This window comes from Theropithecus gelada, chromosome 18 (assembly GCF_003255815.1).
Source record: "Theropithecus gelada isolate Dixy chromosome 18, Tgel_1.0, whole genome shotgun sequence".
Classification (NCBI taxonomy): domain Eukaryota; kingdom Metazoa; phylum Chordata; class Mammalia; order Primates; family Cercopithecidae; genus Theropithecus; species Theropithecus gelada.
In genome coordinates, this window is record NC_037686.1 from 61,074,855 (window position 1) to 61,098,752 (window position 23,898).

Genomic DNA, 23,898 nt, shown 5'->3' on the forward strand with positions numbered 1-23,898 from the left:
TAGCATTTCTATAATAAAAACAGAAAATCTGTGTTTTGTCTTAGAATTTCTCAGAATAAGACTCTTGTTAAAGTGAATTTTGGGAATAAGGTGCAACATATTATGATTGATCTATGTGAATAGGTAACATAATGTTTCTTGCACCCATTTTTTCTTTCCAATCAGAGAAACCAAATATATGGCCTGCACATAGCTAGTTCCTCTCAGCCTGTTCCCCATTCACTGCCTCTGCCAGTCATGACAGATACTGCTAGTTGATGACAGCACCATTTCTGCTATTAATAAATACATAATAAAGTCCTTCCCAGCACAGTTCTCCAGGTTCAATGGCTTTTGCCTATCAACTATAGTTGGGACATGAGACACAAATTATTTTGTATCTGTCTTGAATAACCCAGATAATCTCTGACATCAAAGGTAATATTCCCTCCCTGATTGTTTCCTTCTTTTTAGGAAATCAAATCCTACATCACAGGAATTGCTCCTTAACTAATTACCATATAGTTTATAGGATTTAATCCTATCATATTACTTTTAGGAGAAAACAAATTGTTCCCCTAACACAATATTTAACTTTACAGAAGTGGACATAAAGGCCTACAATGATTAAATGACTTGTATGTTTTTTACCATTTAAGAATTCTGTGATGCAACACAAACATCTGGTCTCTAAACTCTGGCATTCTTTGTTATTCTAAAGAACAGGCAAAGTTTTCTATTTTGAATATTTAGGAAATGCTATGAGAGAAAAACTGTTATTACTACTATCAGTGCCTTTTTATTTAAAAAGTTCACAGTAATAATTCAACACTTGAGCAGTTACTATTGGTGAAGCTCTACCCATCATTTTACAAATAACTCAGATTTACAATTTTTAATGACAGGTGTCCATTCACATCCACTTTCTCTACTGCAGGTTGGTCTTCCCATTACACATGGACTCCCTTCTGCATTCTTTAGTTGTACTTTTTAAAATTTAATTTATTTTATTTTATTATTATTATTATTATTTTGAGACGGAGTCTCATTCTGTCCCTCAGGCTGGAGTGCAGTGGCACGATCTCAGCTCACTGCAAGCTCCATCTCCTGGGTTCACGTCATTCTCCTGCCTCAGCCTCCCGAGTAGCTGGGACTACAGGTGCCCACCACCATGTCCAGCTAACTTTTTGTATTTTTAGTAGAGACGGGGTTTCACCGTGTTAGCCAGGATGGGCTCAATCTCCTGACCTCGTGATCCGCCCGCCTCGGCCTCCCAAAGTGCTGAGATTACAGGCATGATAGTTGTACTTCTTTAATTGAGGAAAAAAATTACACAACATAGAATTAACCACCTTAAAGTGTACAACTCATTGGCATGTAACGTATGTACAGTTTTGTGCAACCATCTCCTCTGTGTACTTCTAAAACATGTTCACCTCTGAAAGGAATTATCATGCACATTAAGTACTCACTCCCCAAACTTCCTTCCTCCTAGACTCCGGCAACCACTGATTTGCTTTCTGTCTCTAAGGATTTACCTGTTGTGGAAATTTTATGTAAATGGACTCATACAATCTGTGACCTTTTGTGTCTCACTTTATTTACTCAGCATAATGTTTCACAATTTTTCCAAGTTAAAGCATGTATTAATATATTTCGGGATTGTCCATCTATTGCATTAACCTATTATATGTTGATATATTCCGTAACCTGTATATTCCTTAAAGTTTAAGGTGAATTTTCTTCAGACACACACACACACATGCACATAATGAAGCACAGTAAGATAAAGGAAGAAAAAAAGCATTTCTTTTGTTTGCACACGTTTTCTCAGATCCAATATTCACCGCAGGAAAATGGTGCCTTTTAGCCCCCACACTTATCTTCTGCATATTTAGGAGCATTTTTTTCAGGAGCTTTGACATCCCCCCAGTTAGGTAAGAATTCCTAGCACAAGCCTCTGGTCACATTCTATTTTTACAGGACAAATGCTCTTCACACCAGGTTTCTTCATTATTAGCCCTGTGGTAACAAGTACAGTTTCTTCCTTGCAGTTATCCCTAATGAGTATCCTTTCCCGGTTCATGCACCATTAGTTTCTCTGCACAACCTGGTGACACTAGAAGAATGGAGAGAAAGCACTTTGAGTTCTTTCATGGAATGTTTTATAGCTCTCCCCTCCAAGTATTTATAACTCTATGCCAAGAACTATCTCTCATGGCCACGGTTTTTCACCAAATCATATAAATTTGCTTCAAGCAATTTGTCAAAAGTAGTCACCTGGGATGGGTTAATTGCATTTATCCTTAATTGAGGATTCACCCAGAATCCTAAGATATCCCCAAATTTATACATCATATATTGAATGACAGCTTGTTAAGCCAGGTCCTGTAGTCAACGTTAGGAAACAGAAATAATAAACTAACATTTCACTAAAAAAGGTGTTCATCCTTGGTTTGATTTCACAAGAGGCCATGTGGCTAATTCTACAGAAAGATCTAAAATAAAAGTTTTAGTTCCAAAATAAATTATTAAATTCTGGATACTCAAAGTTCCTTGAAAGTAATTCATGAATCACTCCACTAACCTTGGAAATTTGGGTAAACTTATGAGGATATAAAATAAAGAGGTCTCATCTTCTCTAAAGTTGGTGAGGGTTGCCATTGGAACTGTGCATTAACGAAATGGTTGTAAGGGGAGGGTAAAGTACTTTGGAGACTTTTTGCTAAAATTCTGCAATGCAAATGAATCTCTTTATAATGTATGTAATCTAGCTAGAGATAGTAATAACCTCACACTCAATTTGACCGAGAAATACTGGTATGTTAAGGAAAGATTCTGAGCTAGATGCTAGCCAAGGAGACCATACTTGGTAAAAAAAAAAAATAAACAAACAACAACAACAAAAAAAACGCAAGGAGGCAATTAGTCATAACTATGTTTCATAGATAATAAAAAGATAAACTCTGTTGGGATCTTACTGGTAACACTTAAAAGATGTGAGCTGAAGTGAGCTTTATGAATGTTAATGTGTGTCTGCCAGATTATTTGAAATCTCCCTTCTAAGGGTTCTAAGGGTTCTTCTTTTTTTTTTTGAGACGGAGTCTCGCTCTGTCGCCCAGGCTGGAGTGCGGTGGGGTGATCTCGGCTCACTGCAAGCTCCGCCTCCTGGGTTCACGCCATTCTCCTGCCTCAGCCTCCCGAGTAGCTGGGACCATAGGTGCCCGCCACCACGCCCGGCTAATTTTTTGTATTTTCTGTAGAGACGGGGTTTCACCGTGTTAGCCAGGATGGTCTCGATCTTCTGACCTCGTGATCCACCCACCTCCGCCTCCCAAAGTGTTGGGATTACAGGCGTGAGCCACCATGCCTGCCCGGCTGGGTTCTTCTTTACATCAGCTATATAGTGTAAAAGTGTGTGTGTGTAGAGGGAGTTGATTTATTTTTGACCAATATCACTTCCTGTGAAGAATGCTGTACCCCATCTTCTGTCTCCTCAGTATGCACCATACCTGTGCACACTAAAAGTCCTTGACAGGAGTATCTGCAACTCTGCTTGAGGGCCTTCTCTGGTCATGAAGATGCTTCCTCCGATGTGGAGGACAAGCTGAAAGTGCTAGGAAAACAACCCTAACAGCACAATCGAGTTAGTGGACAAAACCCTGATTCTTCCACACTTAGTTGGTGCAGCTGTGAGGATACTTTGCACGGTTCTGTGTATGTTGTAAGCAAGCAAGAGATCCAGTTGGCCGCAGTGGTATTCTGCTAATTAGCACGTCATGCATGTTCTACACTCCCTTTCTGTCTCATTTTCCTACTCCCATACCTGTACATTCTAGGATCCTCTCTGTTACAATTATCTGCATACGCCAATGGACTTCTATATAAGGTTTTGTTTAGGTATAAAGTATAAGGAAGGCCGGGTGTGGTGGCTCATGCCTGTAATCCCAGCACTTTGAGAGGCCGAGGTGGGCAGATCACAGGATCAGGAGTTTGAGACCAGCCTGGCCAACATGGTGAAATCCCATCATTACTAAAAATACAAAAATTAGCTGGGTATAGTGGTGGATGCCTGTAATCCCAGCTACTCAGGAGGCTGAGGAAGGAAAATCGTTTGAACCCCATGAGGCAGAGGTTGCAGTGAGCCGAGATTATGCCATTGCACTCCAGTCTGGGTGACCAGGCAAGACTCTGTCTTAAAAAAAAAAAAAAAGAAAGAAAAGAATAAAGATATATCGCACATATCAAAAGGTCTGAGAGGTTAACAGTTACAGAATTGAGGTTTCTGGGGAGAGCAAAGCAAATCTCTGGAGTAGGAATCCAATGGCATGAGAGAGCAAAAAAGGGAAATTGGCCTGAATTTTTGTCATGGCCAGGGTATGAGACCAGAGTAAAAGTTCCTGGGCAGCAGAGGTTAGCATGATTTGAATCTCCCATGGGGCCAAAGCAAGGAGCACCCAGCTTTCACAGATGTGGGGCAGAAGTGAGAGAGATGAGGCTTAAAACCTGGCATCAGCTAGATATCAAAAAAGAGAGTCAGAATCTATCATAATTCACTCCTAATGTTTGATCACTAAAATGTATTTCATTGCATTTGAATGTATTTAATTTACTATGGCAATTTATGCAGCCTGCATCTTGAGGCCAGTAAGACCGGTGAAAGTTCCATTGAATGCCTTGGTCAAGAGCTCAGTAGTTTGGAAGGCCGAGGTGGGCAGATCATGAGGTCAGGAGATCGAGACCATCCTGGCTAAAACGGTGAAACCCTGTCTCTACTAAAAGTACAAAAAATTAGCTGGGTGTGGTGGAGGGTGCCTGTAGTCCCAGCTACTCGGGAGATTGAGGCAGAAGGATTGCTTGAACCTGGGAGGTGGAGCTTGCAGTGAGCTGAGACCGTGCCACTGCACTCCAGCCTGGGTAACAGAACGAGACTCTGTCTCAAAAAAAAAAAAAAAAAAATTCAGTAGTATGGATTCTATGCAGTGAAATGAGTGCCTCAATCACCATCGATGATGTCTGAAAATCTGGAGTGGATATGGACTATCCTGATGATATGGTTGGCTGTGTCCCCACCCAAATCTCATCTTGAATTGTAGTTCCCATAATCCCCACATGTCATGGGAAGGACCAGGCAGAGAAAAGTGAATCATGGGAGCAGTTTGCCCCATCCTCTTTTCATGATAGTGAGTGAGTTCTCCCAAGATCTGATTATTTTATAAGTGGTTTGCCCCTTCGCCGGGCACTCATGCTCTCTCCTGTCACCCTGTGAAGAGGTGCCTTCTGCCATAATTGTAAGTATCCAGATGCCTCCCTGGCCATACAAAACTGTGAGTCAATTAAACCTCTTTCCTTTATAAATTATACAGTCTTTGGTATTTTTTATAGCAGTGTGAGAATGGACTAATACACCTGGTGAAGCCTTAATTGTAGCCTTATACTATGTGGAAACGTGAAACCTCGATTTGTACATTGGTGAGGAAAAATATTCTTATAATTCTTCACCCTGAAGGAAAACATCTTTTGGGCAATGGCCCAAGAGCTTATAAAAATGAAGTCAGGGCTGTCTGTTGACTGAAGAATCCAGTGCTGAAATGACTGCCTGAAGTTTGGCTGACTGTGTTGACCCATAAGCCCAGTCCTTTATCGGGGACATCCTGGTCAAAAGATTAAAAGCATGGAGCTTCCACTGAGTTCAATAACATGTAGTAACAACAGTGTCTGTGAAGTATGTAAATTCCCATTGCTGCCAATGCAGGTGATACCATGGGTTTCCCCTGGTATCAGGGGTTCGGGGAGTGGGTTGATGTTCTGTGGCTTATCAGCATGTGGCAAGGGACTGAGGATAGAAGAGGCCACCCATTCTGTGCACTGGGGGTGCCAGAAGGCCTGGGTTTCACTCCACCTTGTGGCAAGGAGGACTCAGAAGCTGTACTGAGATTGTGGGTTGCTGCTTAGATGACCAAATGCATGATGTGCTTCTGGGCATGGAGGGTGATATGCTTAGGGTCTGTATGAGACTCTATTTCCAGGGAAGCCTAAGATGTGGCCATCAATTGCCACAGTAATGGGGTGTAGGCCAGAGTTAAGAAAGGAAGTTTCTTGTATCAGAAGCCAATGGACGATATATGGACATCATGAGGCATGAGGTTGCTAAAGCATCCACAGTGAATGAGTCTCCAGCAGCTCTGATGTCTACTTTATAGCAATTTGGTCATAATCTTTTACCTAAATGACATGTAACTATCAAAACTGCTGACTTCACTTGGCTAAATCTAGAACAGAGACTTGGTAGAACTCAACAACGCATCACAAAGCAGAATACAAACACACTCCACCCAGTAGACAGCAGTTCAGAATTCATGCTTGCTATCGGACAGGTTCACAAATCGCAAGGGAAAAAGACCTGTGGTATTGGTCGTTGTTTAGACATCCTGGTCACAAGCCCAATTTGTTATGGCCCATCTGCCTTTGCAGATAAAAATATTAATTAATACTTTCTCAGATAAATGACAAAATCTAGGGTCTCAGGGTCTTATCTCAGACTCGGTTTCTAATGGTTTCAATTTAAAACGTAACGGTTTTATCACAATAAGACAAATTACCTGTATTGTTTGAGAAACTATTCATCATGTATGTCATTTGTTTTGCTAATCACATCACTCCCATTCTCTTTGGCCACAGGAAAGGTTGCTCAGCCTATTACTAGCCATTAATAAAATCCCAGGTAATAAACCAAAGTAATTGGTCAAAGAATTAAGCATATAACTTAATCTAGGTCAGCACCGAGTCTTTCTCTGGGATTTTATGTTTTATGGTTAGTGGAAAAATAAGCTGTCTTCACTGAGGTCTTACAGTGGGATAACAAACTTGCAATTATGTTTGCTGACACCTCGGGAAACTTTATCTGCAGAGAGGATAAGACCATCCTGCAGAAATGAACAGGGACAGATTCTAGATTGAAGGGATAGAAAGTAAGAGTGAGAGCCAGACAAGAATATAATGAACAATATACTATTAGTTCACGGATCCAGCACAGCCATTATCAGTTATTTAAAACAAAACAAAACAAATACACACACACACACACACACACACACACGCCTACATTTGTTCAAGCTACTTCTAGCTGGGTTTTCTGACTTGCCAAAAATCCCAGATCATCTATATATTTCACATGGAAAATGAGAGAGATTTAGTGTGGAATTTGACATATTCCCCTAATATTGTTTCTACAAGAATAAGCTTACTAGTTTATCTGGCTACTCGCGGTATTGAGAAACTGAATTTAACAATCATATATATAAAGGGTGAGTTTAAGGAGGGCTTGTTCTGTTTCTGGTCTTTATCCCTTTTTGGTTATTTTTATTACTGTACATCTTCTCTTTTTATGAGACATAAGGAACATAAATCCAGAATCCGCCACTGGCATGCTTCTACTATTAATTATGTAATCAAAAATACTTGTTGAATGAGTGGATATAAAGCTAGAGCTGAGATAACCTTTAAAATGTACATTTATAAAATACAACTTATATTCTCTGAAATATCAGTGTCCAGCCTCACTTTTGAAAGCCCTTAAAAATAAACTATTTTATTCATTCAAGACATTTCAAAGAGTAAACGTCTCAAATGTCATAAAAATAAAGGTCATAAGCTCAAAACCTGAAACTTCAAAGGAAAATAAATGCCAAATATAGATGTATTTTTGTTTCTCTATAAATTACAGATTTTGTCTTTCCGGCATTTATTTCTAGATAGCTAGTTTTATGAAAAAAATGCTAATGTAAAAGCTGAATTATAGATCTGAGACATAATGCAACTGGTAATGAAATCAAAATAAATATAAAGGTAATACATTGTGCATATCTGCCTACCTATGCAATTTTATTATTCAGCAAAATATAAATTTTAAATTACTAACAGCACTTTTCAATATTCTTCTTTATTTATACCTAATCCATGCCATTGCATTACAAATAGATGTAAAGATATAAATATGTAATAGCTGAAATGATCAAAATATTAGATATTCAATTTTAAAATTTCTAAGATCTATGAAAATAAACTTTTATTTAGGTTTTCTGAATAACTTGTACATGTATTTTCTATTTTATGTTTTCTCAAAGACTAAAGCTGGAGCATAATGATATTGCTACTGTTCCACGTTTCCACTGTTTTATTGTCTATATTCTTTAACGTTTATTCATTACTTTGAACATGGCTTTAAAGTCATGCATTGAGATATATAATATTAAAGTTTTATTACACTCAAAGCCATTTTAATCTTAGCTGAAAGTAAAAACAAAAACAGAATCATTTAGTTCTAGCTCTGGACAAATGTTTTTAAATGAATTCTTCATTTTCTGAAAAGCAATTACAGGTGCAAGTAGTACTTTTCTATCACTCAGATCTCAGAGTGTAAATCTATAGAACACAACCAAGTAACTTAGTACCATAATGTGCTGGGTTTGGTTCAAAGTTTAGGCATTTTTCTTAAATTAGCTGTTTACAAGGAGCTCTGTGGCATAGAGATTTATGTTGATGGTTAGTTCTATAATTTTTTAAAATATACAGCACAGTAATGTTGGCTTTTATGGGTGTTTCTAGATACAGTGAAGATTCGAAGGTCCTTGGGAAAAGAGAGAATTGTGTAACTCCCAAGTATTTCCACCTGCGTTATATGACTGTGTCTGTCTCCTTTGCTAAATTAAGGACAAGTCAAAGAATTTCTCACTTTTTTGTAGTTGTTTCTCATAAAACCTTGGAAAATGTTTTGCACATAGTAGTCCCTGAAACCACTGATGTGTTATGGACACAATTCAAACATATCTGGAACCTGACAATGATTAAGATAAAAACCTCATGTATAGAAAACTTACCTAATGGAACAGACAAACAATAAAATAAGATGAAAGAAAAAAACCATCAATTCAAGACACTGATTAAAAGGATGAAAATCCTGCGCCAAATATCCAAACTGTGTTTCTGTAGTATTCTGACCTTCTTCATACATGCCTTTCCTCAATTTCGGTCGCTCTATACCCCACGTCTTGTGATCCAAAGTGCACAATTCAAGCAAAAGTATACACTTCATATGATAGAGTACAAAGAATGATGGAAGCACAGGCAGACAGAAGGAAGGGAGGGAGGAAGGGAGGGAGGAAAGGAGGAAGGGAGGGAGGGAGGAAGGGAAGGAGGAAAGGACAAGGGGAGTGAGGGAGGGAGGAAGGGAGGAAGGAAGAAGGGAGGGAGGGAGGGAGGAAGGAAGGAAGGAAGGAAGGGGGGGAGGGAGGGAGGAGGGGAGGGAGGGAGGGAGGGAGGAGAGAGAAATAGTGTTGGAGGGAGGGAAGGTCGGCTTCTCTACCTGACTTCTACCAAATCAAATCATGCCATTTTACTGCTTATGAGGTTGACGTAGACTGTTCTATTCAGGAATAAATTAAACTTGTGAGCTCTAGTTATTTTAGAAAAGATCTGTTTACCAATAGTGACTTAATATGTGTGCACCCACAACAAAATGAAGAGAACTTTGGTAATTTTCCAGTTAATTTCATCACAAAACATAAGGAGTGTGGGTGATTTACTCCATAACGACACCTTTTTCTGAAACTTGCAATCTGAACTGTGTTTTCTTTCTACACAGTCCTTCTAGTTCCTGCTTCCTTGCTTTGTAAATTGTGAACCCCTCCCTCCTACATCTAGTTATTCTTATTTCATGTTGCTTCAAATCTGTCTGCTTCCGATGCTAGGTCTTTACACATCTTTAGAAAAATAAGGTCTAAAGCATATTTTTTTCTTATTCTCCTAGAGATACTTGAGTCAGGCAAAATAAAAGTAGTATAAAGTTATTATTAATTCAAATTTATGTCAGTCTTTAAGGTCTAAAATTGCTTTATGACCAAAAAAAAGAATAGCAAAGTGAACTTTGGACAAATTTGGAACAAATCTGAAGAAGGAGGCTCTTATGTGACACCTCCCATGGAGTTCACTCTTTGTCTCCCTCCTTTTCCTTCTTCAGTGTTACTGTTCCAGCATGGTAAGCTCAAGATTTTTTTTAAGTACGTGCTGTTTACATTGGGCCAAATAATAGAACACTCTCTGCTACTTACACCTTTACAAAACTTTATATATATAGATAGATAGTTATATATATAGTTATATATAGTTATATAGTTATATATATAGTTATATATATAGTTATAAATATAGTTATATCTATAGTTATTAGCAAAATTCTACTGTATAATTTCTAAGTTACAGTCAAAGTTGATGTGTCTTTCCTGAATGAAATTTCTTCTGTGTGCTCTTGGCATCTAAGTAATGATTTACATGCACCAATAAAACACATAATTACAGACTGAGCAAATATAAATAAAAGGAAAAAGGTAGTCTTTATAAATATAGGGGAATATTTCATCATATGCAATTAATAAAATAAATAGAAAATATATTAGTTAAAGTATTACTTTTAGAGTCATGTCATTTTTTTCATTTCATAGACATGTATTTAGGATTTGCCATGTCAGGCCATGTGCCTGAATTTGAGATATCATCATAAAGATTCTCATTTATTAAAAAAAAAAACAAAACCTGTAAGTCAACATATTTATATGAGGGTGCTTGATCATGATTAAGATCTAGGAAACTTAAAACTAGATGAACATAGCAGAAAACCTGTGTAACCTCAGAAAAAAAAAATACAGACACTTCAAACTGTACTAATTTTATAGTCTGAAACTGTCATATAAAACAAAAAAAAATGAGTATTTAAGAAAGCAATCTATTTGCATCTGTAATTTTCTATATTTGAGTATAATGCATACTATTTGAGAAACTGTTCAATGAAAAATCACTTATTTGCCGTCAGATAAAAAGCAGTACTTTTGTTAAAAAGGAATTAACAAAAAGTATGTATTTCAGAATAATTTGGTGATTAATTTTAACAAGATTTATAATTATAGAGATTTACAAGCTAAGATACTTTAAACTGATATAAACTAAAAATGTGCATAAATGTCTATAGGCATAAGTTCCATTACATCCAAATGTCAATTATTTAAAAAATACATTTGCATTCATATGGCTGTCTGCTTTATAATTTACTATCAACAATCTGGTTTTTAATTTACATTCAGCAATAACTGATTTACAAATTAACACTATCTCCGAAAGCCACACACATAGTTTTTACAGATATAAAAAAATCTTTATCCCAACCCAACTACCTCCACAGAAAGCCCTTGAGGAAGCATTCTATATAGCAAATAAGTATATGTATGTATGTATGTGTGTGTGTGTGTGTGTGTGTCTTTTAATTTCAAGTTTTATTTTGGATACAGAAAATACATCTTCAGGTTTGTTTCACAGCTGTATTGTATCCTGGTTGTAGGCATGCACCCAATGGATACTTTTTTGACCTAACACCCCTCCCGCCCTTACTGCTCTAGTAGTCCCGTGTCTATTGTCCCCATGTTTATGTCCATATTTGCTGAACACTTTAGCTCCCATTTGCAAGTGAGAACATGTAGTATTTAGTTTTCTGTTGCTGCATTAATTTGCTTAGGATTATGGCCTCTAGCTCCACGTACATTGCTGCAAATTACATGATTTTATTCTTTTTTATGGATCCTTAATATTCCATGGTGTAAATGCAGCACATGGACTGTATCCAATCCACCATTGCTGGGCAACTAGATTGATTCCATGTGTTTGCTATTGTGAATATTGCTGCAATGAACATACGAGTGCACGTGTCTTTTTGGTATAATGATCTCATTTCCTTTGCGCATATACCCAGTAATGGGTTTGGTGGGTCGAATGGTAGCTCCATTTTCAATTCTTTGAGAAATCTCCAAACTGCCTTCCATGTAAATTAATTTACATTCCCAACAATAGTGCCTAAATATTCCCTTTGCTCCAGCATCTTTGCCATCATCTGTTGCTTTTTGACTTTTTAATAAGAGCCATTCTGACTCGTATGATATGACATCTCATTGTATTTTGATTTGCATTTCTCCTATGAATAACGATGATGAGCATTTTTCATGTTTGTTGGTTGCTTGTATGTCTTCTTTTGAGAAGTATTTGTTCATGTTCTTTGCTCAATTTTTAATAGGCTTTTTTGTTTTTTACTTGTTGAATTCTTTAAGTTCCTTATAGATTCTGGATATAAAACCTTTGTTGGATGCATAATTTGGAATATTTTCTCCCATTCTATAGGTTTTTTGTTTGCTCTGTTGATAGTTTCTTTTGCTGTGCAGCACCTCTTTAGTTTAATGAGGTACCACTTGTCTATTCTTGCTTTTGTTGCAATTGCTTTTGGCAATTTAGCCAAAAATTATTTGTCAAGGCCATTATGAAGGAAGGTATTTCCTAAGATTTTTTTTTTTTCTGGAATTTTATAGTTTGGGGTTTTACATTTGAATATTTAATCAATCGAGTTAATTTCTGTACATGCTGGTTGTTGGCTCTTATGATTTTGAGGTATGTTCTTTCAATGTCTGTTCTGTGGAGGGTTTGTATCATGAAGGGATGTTGAATTTTATCGAAAGTTTTTTCTACATTTATTGAGATCATCATATGGTTTTTGCTTTTAACTCTGTTTATTTGGTAAATCACATTTATTGACTTCCATATATTAAACCAACCTTGCATCCCAGGAATAAGCCTACTTCATTGTGGTGAAGTAACTTTTTGATATGCTACTGTATTCAGTTTGCTAATATTTTGTTGAGAATTTCTGTGTCTAGGTTCATTGGGGATATTGGCCTGAAGTTTTCTTTCTTTGTCATTCCTCTCCCAGATTTTGGTATTAGGCTGATGCTAGCTTCACAAAATAAGGAAAGAGTCTCATCTCAACTTTTTAAAAATAGTTTCAGTAGGAATTGTACCAGTTTTGCTTTATACCTCTGTTTGAATTCAACTGTGAATCTACCTGGTCTAGACTTTTTGTTGGTTGGTAGGTTGTTTTATTACTGATTCAATTTCAGAGCTCAGTGTTGGTCTATTCAGGCTTTCAATCTCTTCCTGATTCAGTCTTGAGAGATTGTGTGTTTACAGGAATTTATCCACTTCCTCTGGATTTTCTAATTTGTGTACATAGAGTTGCTCATAATATTCTCTGAAGATCTTTTTTATTTCTATGGGACCAGTTGTAATTTTACCTTTGTCATTTCTGATTGTGCTTATTTGATCTTCTCTCTTTTTTATTCTTTTTGCCTTGTTAATCTATTGAGAGGTCTAATCTTGTTTAATTGTTCAGAGAACAAGCTCTTGGATTCATTGATATTTTGAAGAGTCTTTTGCATCTCAGATTTGTAAGTGCTTCTCTAATTTTAATGATTTCTTTTTCTTCAGGTAGGTTTGTGGTTGGTTTGTTCTTTTTTTTTTTTTTTTTTTTTTTGACTAGTGCTTACAGGCACAAAATTAGATTGTTAATCTTAAGTCTTTCTGACTTCTTGATCTGATGAAGGTGTTTAGGGCTATAAAACTTTCTTCTCAAACCTGCTTTAGCAGAGTTTTGGTAAGTTGTGTCCCTACTTTTATGTATTTCAGAGAATTTTTAAAATTCCTTCCTTAATTTTAATGTTTACTCAAGAGTTATTCAGGAGCAAGTTATTTTATTTCCATGTATTTATATAGTTTTAAGAGATCGTTCTGATATTGATTTCTATTTTTATTGCACTGTCTTCCGACTGTATGCTTTGTGTGATTTCTATTTGTTTTAATTTATTTAGATTTGTTTTATGACAAGACATGTAGTTGATCCTAGAATATGTCCCATGTGCAGATGAGAAGCATGTATATTCTGTAGTTGTTGGGTGGAGTGTTCTGTAGATGTATATTTGGCCCAATTGTTCAAGTGTCAAGTTTACATCCAGAGTTTCTTCATTAGTTTTCTGCCTTGATTATTTGTCTAATTCTATCAACAGGGTATTGAAGTCTTCCAAAATTATTGTGTAAGTATATGTGTTTCACTGACCAAGAATAACTTGTTTTATGAATCTGGGTGCTCCAAAGTTGTGTGCATATATATTTAGGACAATGAAGTCTTCTTTCTGGATTATGGTCTTTATCATTAGGTAATGTTTTTCATTGTTTAAAATATATTTTGAATGTACAAAATCCATTGATATGCAACAATGTTAATTTTGGCCAAAGTATCAAGTTGTAGTTACATATTAAGTCCTATTTCCAATGAGTTAATAATAATGTGGTGATGCTTAATTTCTTAACATGGGCGTCTTTGAGAAAAAGAAAGGGAGTGTTGAATCAAAGAGGTCATTATTTTCGTATAATTTCCCTTCCTGATACTGTATGTACTGAGAAATTGAGTTTACTCAACCCCCAAATGATTGAGTCATCCCCATTATTTGTGATAATAATATTAAAGTAATTATTATTGTGATAGTTATTGTTTTATGTCTGGAGTTACCAAGTTAAGGTGATCCATGCCACATAACTATTAACATGTATCATAAATTGAATATATTATGTTTTTACAATCTGTCTTAAGAGAAAGATGATTTGTCAGAAACTTTATATTTTGCATTCACAAACTTTGTAACACAACCCAGAAAATCATTTGGGGAGTCAAATTAGGGCGATTATTCCTGAAATCAACATTCAGTACTGAAAAGCCACATACTTGTCTTCATACATGTTTATGTTGTGATATAGACACGAATGTTGAGCACGTGGCAAGACAAATGACAGAGAATATATTTATACTTAGCTTTGTTGACTTTGCTGATAAAATCACAACTTTGGGGTGTTTATATTATAAATTCTCAAAAAGAGTTTGCCTTTCTATGACAACTTCAGTGAGAGGAGTCTAATAGCAAAAAACTTAATTATTTTTAAAAATAAGGAATGTCATCAATAGCTGGCATGAGGACTGTCACTTCATTCTGAAATTTGAAAAAAAAAAAGTTTTCAATACTTAGAATGCTTGCCTTACCATAGTAGTAACTGAATAAAGGATTAACAATGTGTCTTATAAAGAGTTAATCATGAAGAAAGAATAGTTTTGTATTAGAGTGATAAGCTCATAAAGTTGAGAAGTAACGGACCAATTCTCTGAAATAATACAGGGTCTTAGGATATTTAAAATCAGGTTGAAGCCTTTTATTGCACAGGTAAATATTTGTAGAGTGAGAAATGGCCAGAAAAATGTCACTGTTTAGGTAGCAGATATTCAGAGTTACCTGAGAATCTAAACCAGAAAATAGGAATAGAAATGGAAATTATTAAAGAGCAAACCTTAAAGTGTTGGTTTTAAAATCAGTACAAAATTATACATATCCATAACAGAAAAACAGATAATCAGATCTAAATGTTCAAAATGTAGCCACACCTCTAAGTGAAGAGGGCAGTTAGTAATAGAAGGTACCAGGGAAAAACCAAAAAGTAATTTCCTAAATCCAAAGTAATCAGGCAGCTAGTTTCAAAATGTGGCCATTGAGTATGGTCACTTGAGGTTGAACACAGATTGAATGCCAGTCCCTGTAACTATAAGGAGACAAAACACAACCCCAGCCCTGAAGTAACATGGACATAAAAGAGAATCAAACATCAACCTTTTCAGACCAAGACACAGTTTCTAAAACTGCATTATAAAGCAAGTACTTGACCAATAAAGGTAGGTGGGAACTAAGAGAGTAAATTAGGAAAACAGTGTGGAGCTGATTTGCAGTCACTGCTACTTACACTGGTACGGTTTCCCATTATTAGTATCAGTTTGTGAGGTGCTGAAATATGAACTGTGATGCGGGAGTAAACAAAGAACACCAACACGACAACAAGTGACGACTATTTATTAGGAGCTTGCTAAAGCAGGGAAGTTAGCCACAATCACTTCAGTTTGACAAAGACCCAATGACAGGCAGGAGAGTGGGGAAGTTCTAAAGGTGAATAATAAAAAGTGAAGGCTTTAAGCATGCTCTGATTCCAAGATGTTGGCATGGGGAAGCTGGAGATGGGCTATCTAACAGGAGCCGGCCAAATTATGTGACTGTTTAGAACTGTGTATTTTGTTTTCTCTGATGCTAAGTTGGAAATGGGGGCAACAACTAGGGAAGTTAGCCGGTTTTGCTCAAGCCCTGGTGGCTAATTTGGAGCTGATTGTCACTGAGGTCTTGTTTGGCTTCCTAGGCTGGCTACAGAGGTTGTGTGTCAGAGATCTATTGTCCTATAAGATCTGGCTATGGTGTCTATAGTCAATCTCCCAATGAGTTCATGGCTTTAAATATAGGATGCAGAAATCAAAGGAGAAAAGATAGAACTAATGAGTCACACCCCTGTCAATGGGAAAAGTGTTGGCACACAGTAAGTGGCAATCTGGGAGTTCCTAAACAATAATCAAAAGAGTTTATCCCTAAAAACAATGATGAGAGCCAGACACAATATAATTCTCAGAAGACACCATGTGCAGAGAGATGGTCATAGGAAGGAATGGGGACTAGTAATAAGGCAAATATGAAGAAAAAGAATATTCTTCCATTGGGTTTCAGGAACAGAGTGTGATATTCTTATTGTAAAAATATGTTAAGTAATGCGTATTCTAATTAGCTATATTTAACTATTCTACAATGTCTAAGCACTTCAAAACTTCATGTTGTACTCTGTAAGTACACACAGTTTTGTCTCTCAGTTTAAAATAAACATGAATAAAAACAGATTGTGAGTATTTATGATTATATGGTTGCTAGAGCACTAACCTATCGATTCCTAAAAATCAAAAGAGTGGAACTCGACTTAATGTGTACAGTGAGGGTGGGTTTGCAGAAGAGGCTGACCTAATCCTGGTGGCAAGAACCACATAAATATAGTCCTAGAGAAATTTCAGAAGGCAGGAATTTACAACTCGGCAGACATACAGAGCAATTCAAAACCATTGGTTACGTTTTCCCACCTCATGAAGCTTGGGATCAATTCTGAGAAGGGAATGATTGTGGAGAAAATTCTAGTTGGCATAACTAAACTTTCAGTTACTTTAAAAAAAGACAAGAAAATTCATGAATTCATTGTGTATTACCCTGAAGTGACCAGATTCATTTTCTGTTTTCTGGAAGAAGTGAGGCTTCTAAAGTAACTAAGATCTGTTATATAATTTCTGAAGTTGCATTTTGTAGAGTTGAGTTGATGGGTTGTGGAAGTCATCACCATTATTTATCGTATAAATGCAACATTCTCCTGGTAGGAGGAGGGCTGTCCTTTAGGAATGTGTCGCCACACTTAGTGAAAATAATGCAGTTATCCTAAGTACAAAGAAAAAGAAATTATAAAGAAATGTTTCCTTATACTAATGCCATTTTGATGTTCATAAAGCAGGATTTTTTGGTAATTATAAAATTAATGTAAAAATTTCATAGAAAATTTAGAAACCACAATAATGAAGAATGAAACATAGCTCCTAAAAGATGACCCTCAAATGGAACCTTTCTAAATGATCACTTTTTAGATTTCAGCAAATCTGCCATGATTAGCTTTAGGAGAAGGATTACTCCAGAAAAACACCTCGATCCGCTTTTCTCAGAGTAGAATTTGGCAAACACTAATAGCTAATCTGCTTCTCTCAGAGAGAACTACCTTTCAGATTCATCTGGAAATGCTCTGTCATGTGCTGTCTCCCTTTTGCACAGGAAGACATCAAAAGCTCTTAGAAAGCCTGTGGTAAGCAAACCTGACTAACTTACTTGGATCATCAGGCAATGTAAGCATCACAAGAGAATGGGAGAATATGGCAAAGAACAGAAAGAAGAGAGAGTGCACTAACAGCCCATGTACACTAGCAAGCAGCCCAACAGGCAAGCATGTGTACTTGAGTACAGACCTGAGAACAAGCAACAAGGAGCATACACAGGAAAAGACAGGCTCTAAGAATCGTTAAGTGCTTCATTCCCAAAGAAGAAAATCACACACGGTGACTGATGATTATTTGATGAAAATTTAGAAAGAAAATACAAGGTCTAGTCAGACATTTTGCTTAAATTTAGAAAAATGGGTATCAAAAACTTTAGATAACCAATGAGAATAACTCTATGGTTCGGTTTAAAACTGAATAAAGGGTCAGAAGATATAATTGCAAATACAATAAAAAGCAAAATTCAGAAAATACAAACAAAATTAATCTCTGTAATGAATGAAAGTGAGAGGAATATGAAAAGCCCAATGAGTCCACACAAGGGATTCTATAATTTTTTAAAAGCTTGAGTAATCTACTGGCAGATTGAGTAATCTACTGGCAGATTGAGTAATCTACTGGAAGATTGAAGAATGAGTAATGGATACATGTAAGAATAAGGCACAGAGATTCCGAGCTATTTTTTCAAAGCTTAACTAATGATATGAAATTTAGGAAAAGTTAACAGGAAATAAAAAAAAAATCGTGTATCTCTCCTCCACATAACAAAAAGAGCCATTATTTGCTGGGGACACAACCAATAACATCCATGTAGCTTCTGTCTCCTGGAAAATTACCTCAAATTTACAAAGGGCAGGTTAAAGTTAGGTACAATGTGATCGAAGGCCAGGTTGTTGAAACACTAGAAAGAATCATTTAAATAAGTTTATTACTTTCTCTATTTACATCCCTTTCATTTAATAAAATGAGAAATACTTTCAAACTTCCAAAGGATCATAGAAAACAATTAAAATGGGCAACATTTCTGATTTTTAATAAGGTATAAAAATGGAATAAATAACTAATAAATACAACTTCATAGAAGGCAAATTTCAGAATATACAAACTGGCTAATTAAAATTAATCTTCTGATATATATTAGAAATAATTATGAAATTGTTACTAGATAAACCTGAGGAAGAAAATGGTAAACACTGAGTACACAGGCTTTGTTAAGACGTAGCAGTTCCAGACTGAGTGCCGCTGGAGAAAATTCATGAACGTATATAGATCTGAGCGTTTTCTTCCGCAATCAAATCTTTTCTACTGTTGAAAACCTGTCTGTGTGTACCCAGATACGAGATGTACCCCGTCACAAAAGAACACATGATTCCACATCACTTTTCCTTTCTGGGTCTCTCTTTCTTATTTATATTTAATAATAATCAAATTTCTTGAAATTTGCTCTTGCCTACTTTACTTCATTTATTTGTCTTTCTCTTCTCAGAAAAACCTTCTCATTAAAAGTTCAAACCGAGGTAGGAGGTACTGAGTGACTTTGGAAGTCCGCACTGTCTCATTGCAGATACTACTTAGCTCAGGGCCTGGTGGCTAGACAGGTTCTCTCCTTTCCAGTTGGAGGCCTCTGCCGCAAACATGTTCTGCTAGATCCTCGGTCAGGCCAAGAAGCATCTGAGCTTGATCCCTCTCTTTGTATTTCTTGGAACTGGAGCTACTGGAGCAACACTGTATCTCTTGCGTCTGGCATTGTTCAATCCAGATGTTTGTTGGGACAGAAATAACCCAGAGCCCTGGAACAAACTGGGTCCCAATGATCAATACAAGTTCTACTCAGTGAATGTGGATTACAGCAAACTGAAGAAGGAACGTCCAGATTTCTAAATGAAATGTTTCACTATAACGCTGCTTTAGAATGAAGGTCTTCCAGAAGCCACATCCGCACAATTTTCCACTTAACCAGGAAATATTTCTCCTCTAAATGCATGAAATCATGTTGGAGATCTCTATTGTAATCTCTAGTGGAGATTACACTGATTAATAAATAACTGAAACTTGAAAAAAAAAAAAAAAAGTTCAAACCAAGCAACTACATGTTTATAAATACCCAGCCTGGCACATTCTTCCTCTCCCCTGTGTATAAATCACTTTTAGCTTTTTCCATAGAATTCTCTTTTTGACTCTTAAACTCGAGTAAGAAAGAATGTGTTGGGGCATCTTGTATGACTTTATCAAACCCTTCTTCCTATATGTCATGATAATCTCTTCTCCATTGAGAACAGGTTTGTAGGGAATCCCATTGATGGCTAGTCAAGGTTAGTATGTGTTTTCTAACTTTCTATATTTTCTCAGGACCAGTTTTCAGCAACTTTAGGAAATTTAAAATAGTAGATCATTTATTATTTTAGAATAGACCCTTATATCATTTTCCTAAAGTAGGATATTGTTCACAAGGTACACCTAAAATAAAATTCCAAGTCTTCAGTGTATTAAAAAAGGCAATGTGGGGGATAAAATGACAAATAGTACATATATTTTAAGCATTAGAACCCCACTTTTAACAACACATATCCAAAAACTTTATAATCAAAGGAAACCTAAAATACATTGATAAGTGGCTTGTCACATAGAGACAAATGTTCAGCCTGCAGTAGGAATGTAAATTTTACAAACCAATATAAATTATAAATGAATTTATTCTTGTAAAAATTTTGATGGATACAGCAGTGCATTATAATTCAACCTTAGTTCTTTTTGCTGTTCTTGTTCCCCTCATATACACTATATTGATTTAGGAAAGGAAAAGGGATAGGCTTTTTTTTTTTTAAGTAACATCACAGATAGTAACTATTGTAGGCATCACGGTGATATTATATTATCTCTGCTACAATTTAATTTTGCTGCAGTAGCATGAAAGCAGCCACAAACAAAACATAAACAGGCTGTCAAGGCTGTGTTCAAATAAAACTACTTGCAAAAAGAGACCCCTATAAGCCATAGTTTTCCAAACACTGATTTAGGACTATAAAATGTTTTGGATCTATAAAGAACTATTTATTACTCCTTGATCATTATTGCACCAAAATAATTGTATTCTTGTAAGTGCTGTATTGAAAAATCCTGATATTTTGAAAAATTTTTTTTAAACAATGATGCTATTCCTAAAATATTAAGTATTAGGCTTTTACATATATTTTGTAAAGTTACTACATGTATATGACTGTAGCTTCTTGATACTTGCAGTGATTGTGTTAAGGAGTTGCACAATGTTTAGCCTAGTTTTCCCACCAAAGGATATTTGTTTTTCCTGGGCTACTTAGCATTTTCCAAATAATATTTGATATTCTGGTAAACTTAATAAGGCTCATTAGCTAGACTGTAAGTTCCTTGCACACAGAAGGGAGTATATATTATAACTGTCTGATATACCACATGGTGACTACCACACAATCATGCTTGATGGAACAATCGTTGATTTAAGAGTAATTTTTCCTTTTAGGGCTCTAAAAAGAGCAAGGATCTTCTTTTGTGGGGCAGGAGTTTAGCACTGATGTTATTTTTGGATGACAATAAAAAGAAGGGTATCCATTTTGAAATTTCATGCCACATAAATACAATCACAAAACAGTCGACAAGGTAATTCTAAGGTAACTATTAAAAAATATTGCATTGCCTAATTATGTGTGCCAACTTTTCTGCACTATTCCATCTTTAATTTGTGGCAGGTGTTAATAAAATAACAAAAGCAACAACATATTCCCAATATTTACTGTAAGTCATTTCTACTGGAGAAATATTCATATATATTTCATCTAAATTATCGCAGAATGCAGATTGCTTTGTCCTCCTAATCTGAATTCAGTGTTACAGTTACAATAAGCTTGCCTGTTTTGAAATGCCAAATTGTCCTGATTATTTCTACTCTGGATTTGAATACACATAATGTTCATCCATTAAGAGGCTCACCCCTCAGGCAACTTATTAACTTTGTTTCTGGTGATCTTTTGAAAAATTGCTATACAATCTTCGTGACAACCTTTTAAAATGACTAAAAATTTAAGTTCCAAATAGGTCTTTAAGGCAATTTTATGCATCTGCAAAGGATCATCCTTATGGGCCTTTTATGCTGAGAATAGCTGACTTTAGATATCAATTATATTGTATTTATTTATTGTTATATCTACATGTTGCTTATATGCATATATGCTCATATTTCCTGTGGTTAATTTAAGATTGAATATATTGCTATTCTCCAAAATTGTTTTAAAGTAATTGATAATAAATTTGAAGCAATCAAGAATACATTTCCAGTCAGTCCTTCAAAAAGATAATGTCTCATCTTTGCTTATTTTATAACAAGTGTGCAAGAAAAATAATATTTGCCTTTTTAAATTGGGCGTATTTTTAATTACGTGACTCATTAGGAGAATTTAAATAATTTCTAGTTTTCTCCTCATTATGGTATACAGACTTGACATCAAAGATTTCACTGAAACAATAATTTAAAGCTCCAAATCAGTTTATTGTTTTATATGTATTTGTGTCAATGCAAATGGGCAGAATATGCCAAAGAGAGAGAAGCTTAGGCTGACAAAACTATAATGGTCAGAACTGAGCCACTCTTTCTCCTCCTTGTCAAGAGTGCTTACTTCATAGGAGTGACTGGCAGTTTGGAGGAAGGCCCGAGGCGAATGAAAGAGTTGAGGACAGTTTGGGAGCCCATCAACCAGGCCACAGTGTTATGAAACCTAAGCAACCCGGAAGTCTTAGGGGAGGTGAAAAGAAGAGTAAGTGGCAGGAGATAGGGCTTATTTTTAATATATAAGGGTCCAAATTTGTTATTGTTCATGCATATGTTAAGGTTCATCCTCTATTTGGCTCTGAGAACACACTTTCTAATTGCACTTAATCCTAGGTCACATGTGCTGCTACTGTGTTGAGGATGGATAGCACTGTTTCAACAACTTCAAGATAATTAATTTATTCATTTGTTTATTCATCAATAGGTTCTGTTGAGCATTTCTATATTCCAGGCATGGCGTAAGCACTAGGATGCAGGTTTTGTTTAGTCAGAGAGAGAGAGACAGAAAAGTGAAACAATAATTATAATTCAGTTTGCTCAGGACTATAATATGCACACAGAGATGTCTAAATACAGATGAGGTATCTGCTAACTGGCAGGCAGAGAAGGATTCAGAGAAGAGGTGAATTGAATTCTGAAAGATTTATCTGAATGTACAGGTTTAAGGTTGGTTCTTTAAAGTTTCAAAATTAGTAGAAATTTATCTTTGCATACACCTGCTATATTCAAACTAGTTTTTGTTCTCTATTCCCACAGCAAAATGTGTGCAGGGTTACCCACCGTAAGATAATGCACATTCTCTAATTCCACCTTACAAATATCCATTAAACCTCTTTTTCCCAGAAAACTCCCTAATTCCAATATTATTAAACACATTAATCCATAAAAAAAAAGTTGACTTTCAGATAAGATAATCAATCATCTGCCACTAAATTTTCAACAAATTATACAGGACAACGTATACATTGTAAATAATTCCATAGCTGTACTAGGTATTTCAGAAACAAATTCACCATATACAATATTGAAGAATTCTCTCCTCAATACAGTGTTTATGATACTGATTTAGAAATCCCCCTAATGCCTGAGGCATGCTTTACTGCGTAGAAATGTTCCCACTGATGAGGGAAAGAGAGTTATATGTATTAACCTGACAAAGAGAATATGCACAATGACTTTAAGAGTCAACCTAAAAGCTTACATCTTATCTGCCTCCTTATATTCTGTAGATGCTTGGAGCAAACCTTGAGAAAGAGGAGTTTTATGAACTAAAAAACTGAGCAGTACAAGCAAAAAAAAAAAAAAATAGTGGGAAGTATTTGCCTAGTTACATCAAACTCAAGGGGATGTGTGTTACAGTCGTTATTACCACATTGTGTCTCTATGATTGCACAATTCATTAAGTTTTATTTGCACGTATGAGTTGTCTAGAGTCAGTAACATTGTTAATAATTAATTGTAAATAGGTTTGTGTTTATGTGCAAATAATATATATAAGTTTAAATAATATACAAGCTTATATTAATTTGCATTAACAAAATATTAATATAAAAATAGTTTAAGGCCAGAAAAGATAGTTTCAAGTAGTTAGAAAGAGGATATTAAATATTCCTAATCAAAAAATAATGAAAGTTTGAGATCATGAACACGTTAATTGCCCTGATCTGATCACTGTACACAATATCACAATATCACT

General features: G+C 35.7%; 1 pseudogene across 1 annotated transcript; it reads left to right on the forward strand.

Annotated features, from left to right (window-relative positions):
- The first annotated feature begins 19,258 nt into the window (after positions 1-19,258).
- On the forward strand, positions 19,259-19,694 carry LOC112611410 (annotated as a pseudogene). Its single transcript, XR_003116651.1, has one exon. The product of XR_003116651.1 is annotated as a cytochrome c oxidase subunit NDUFA4 pseudogene (transcript).
- The last annotated feature ends 4,204 nt before the right edge of the window (positions 19,695-23,898 follow it).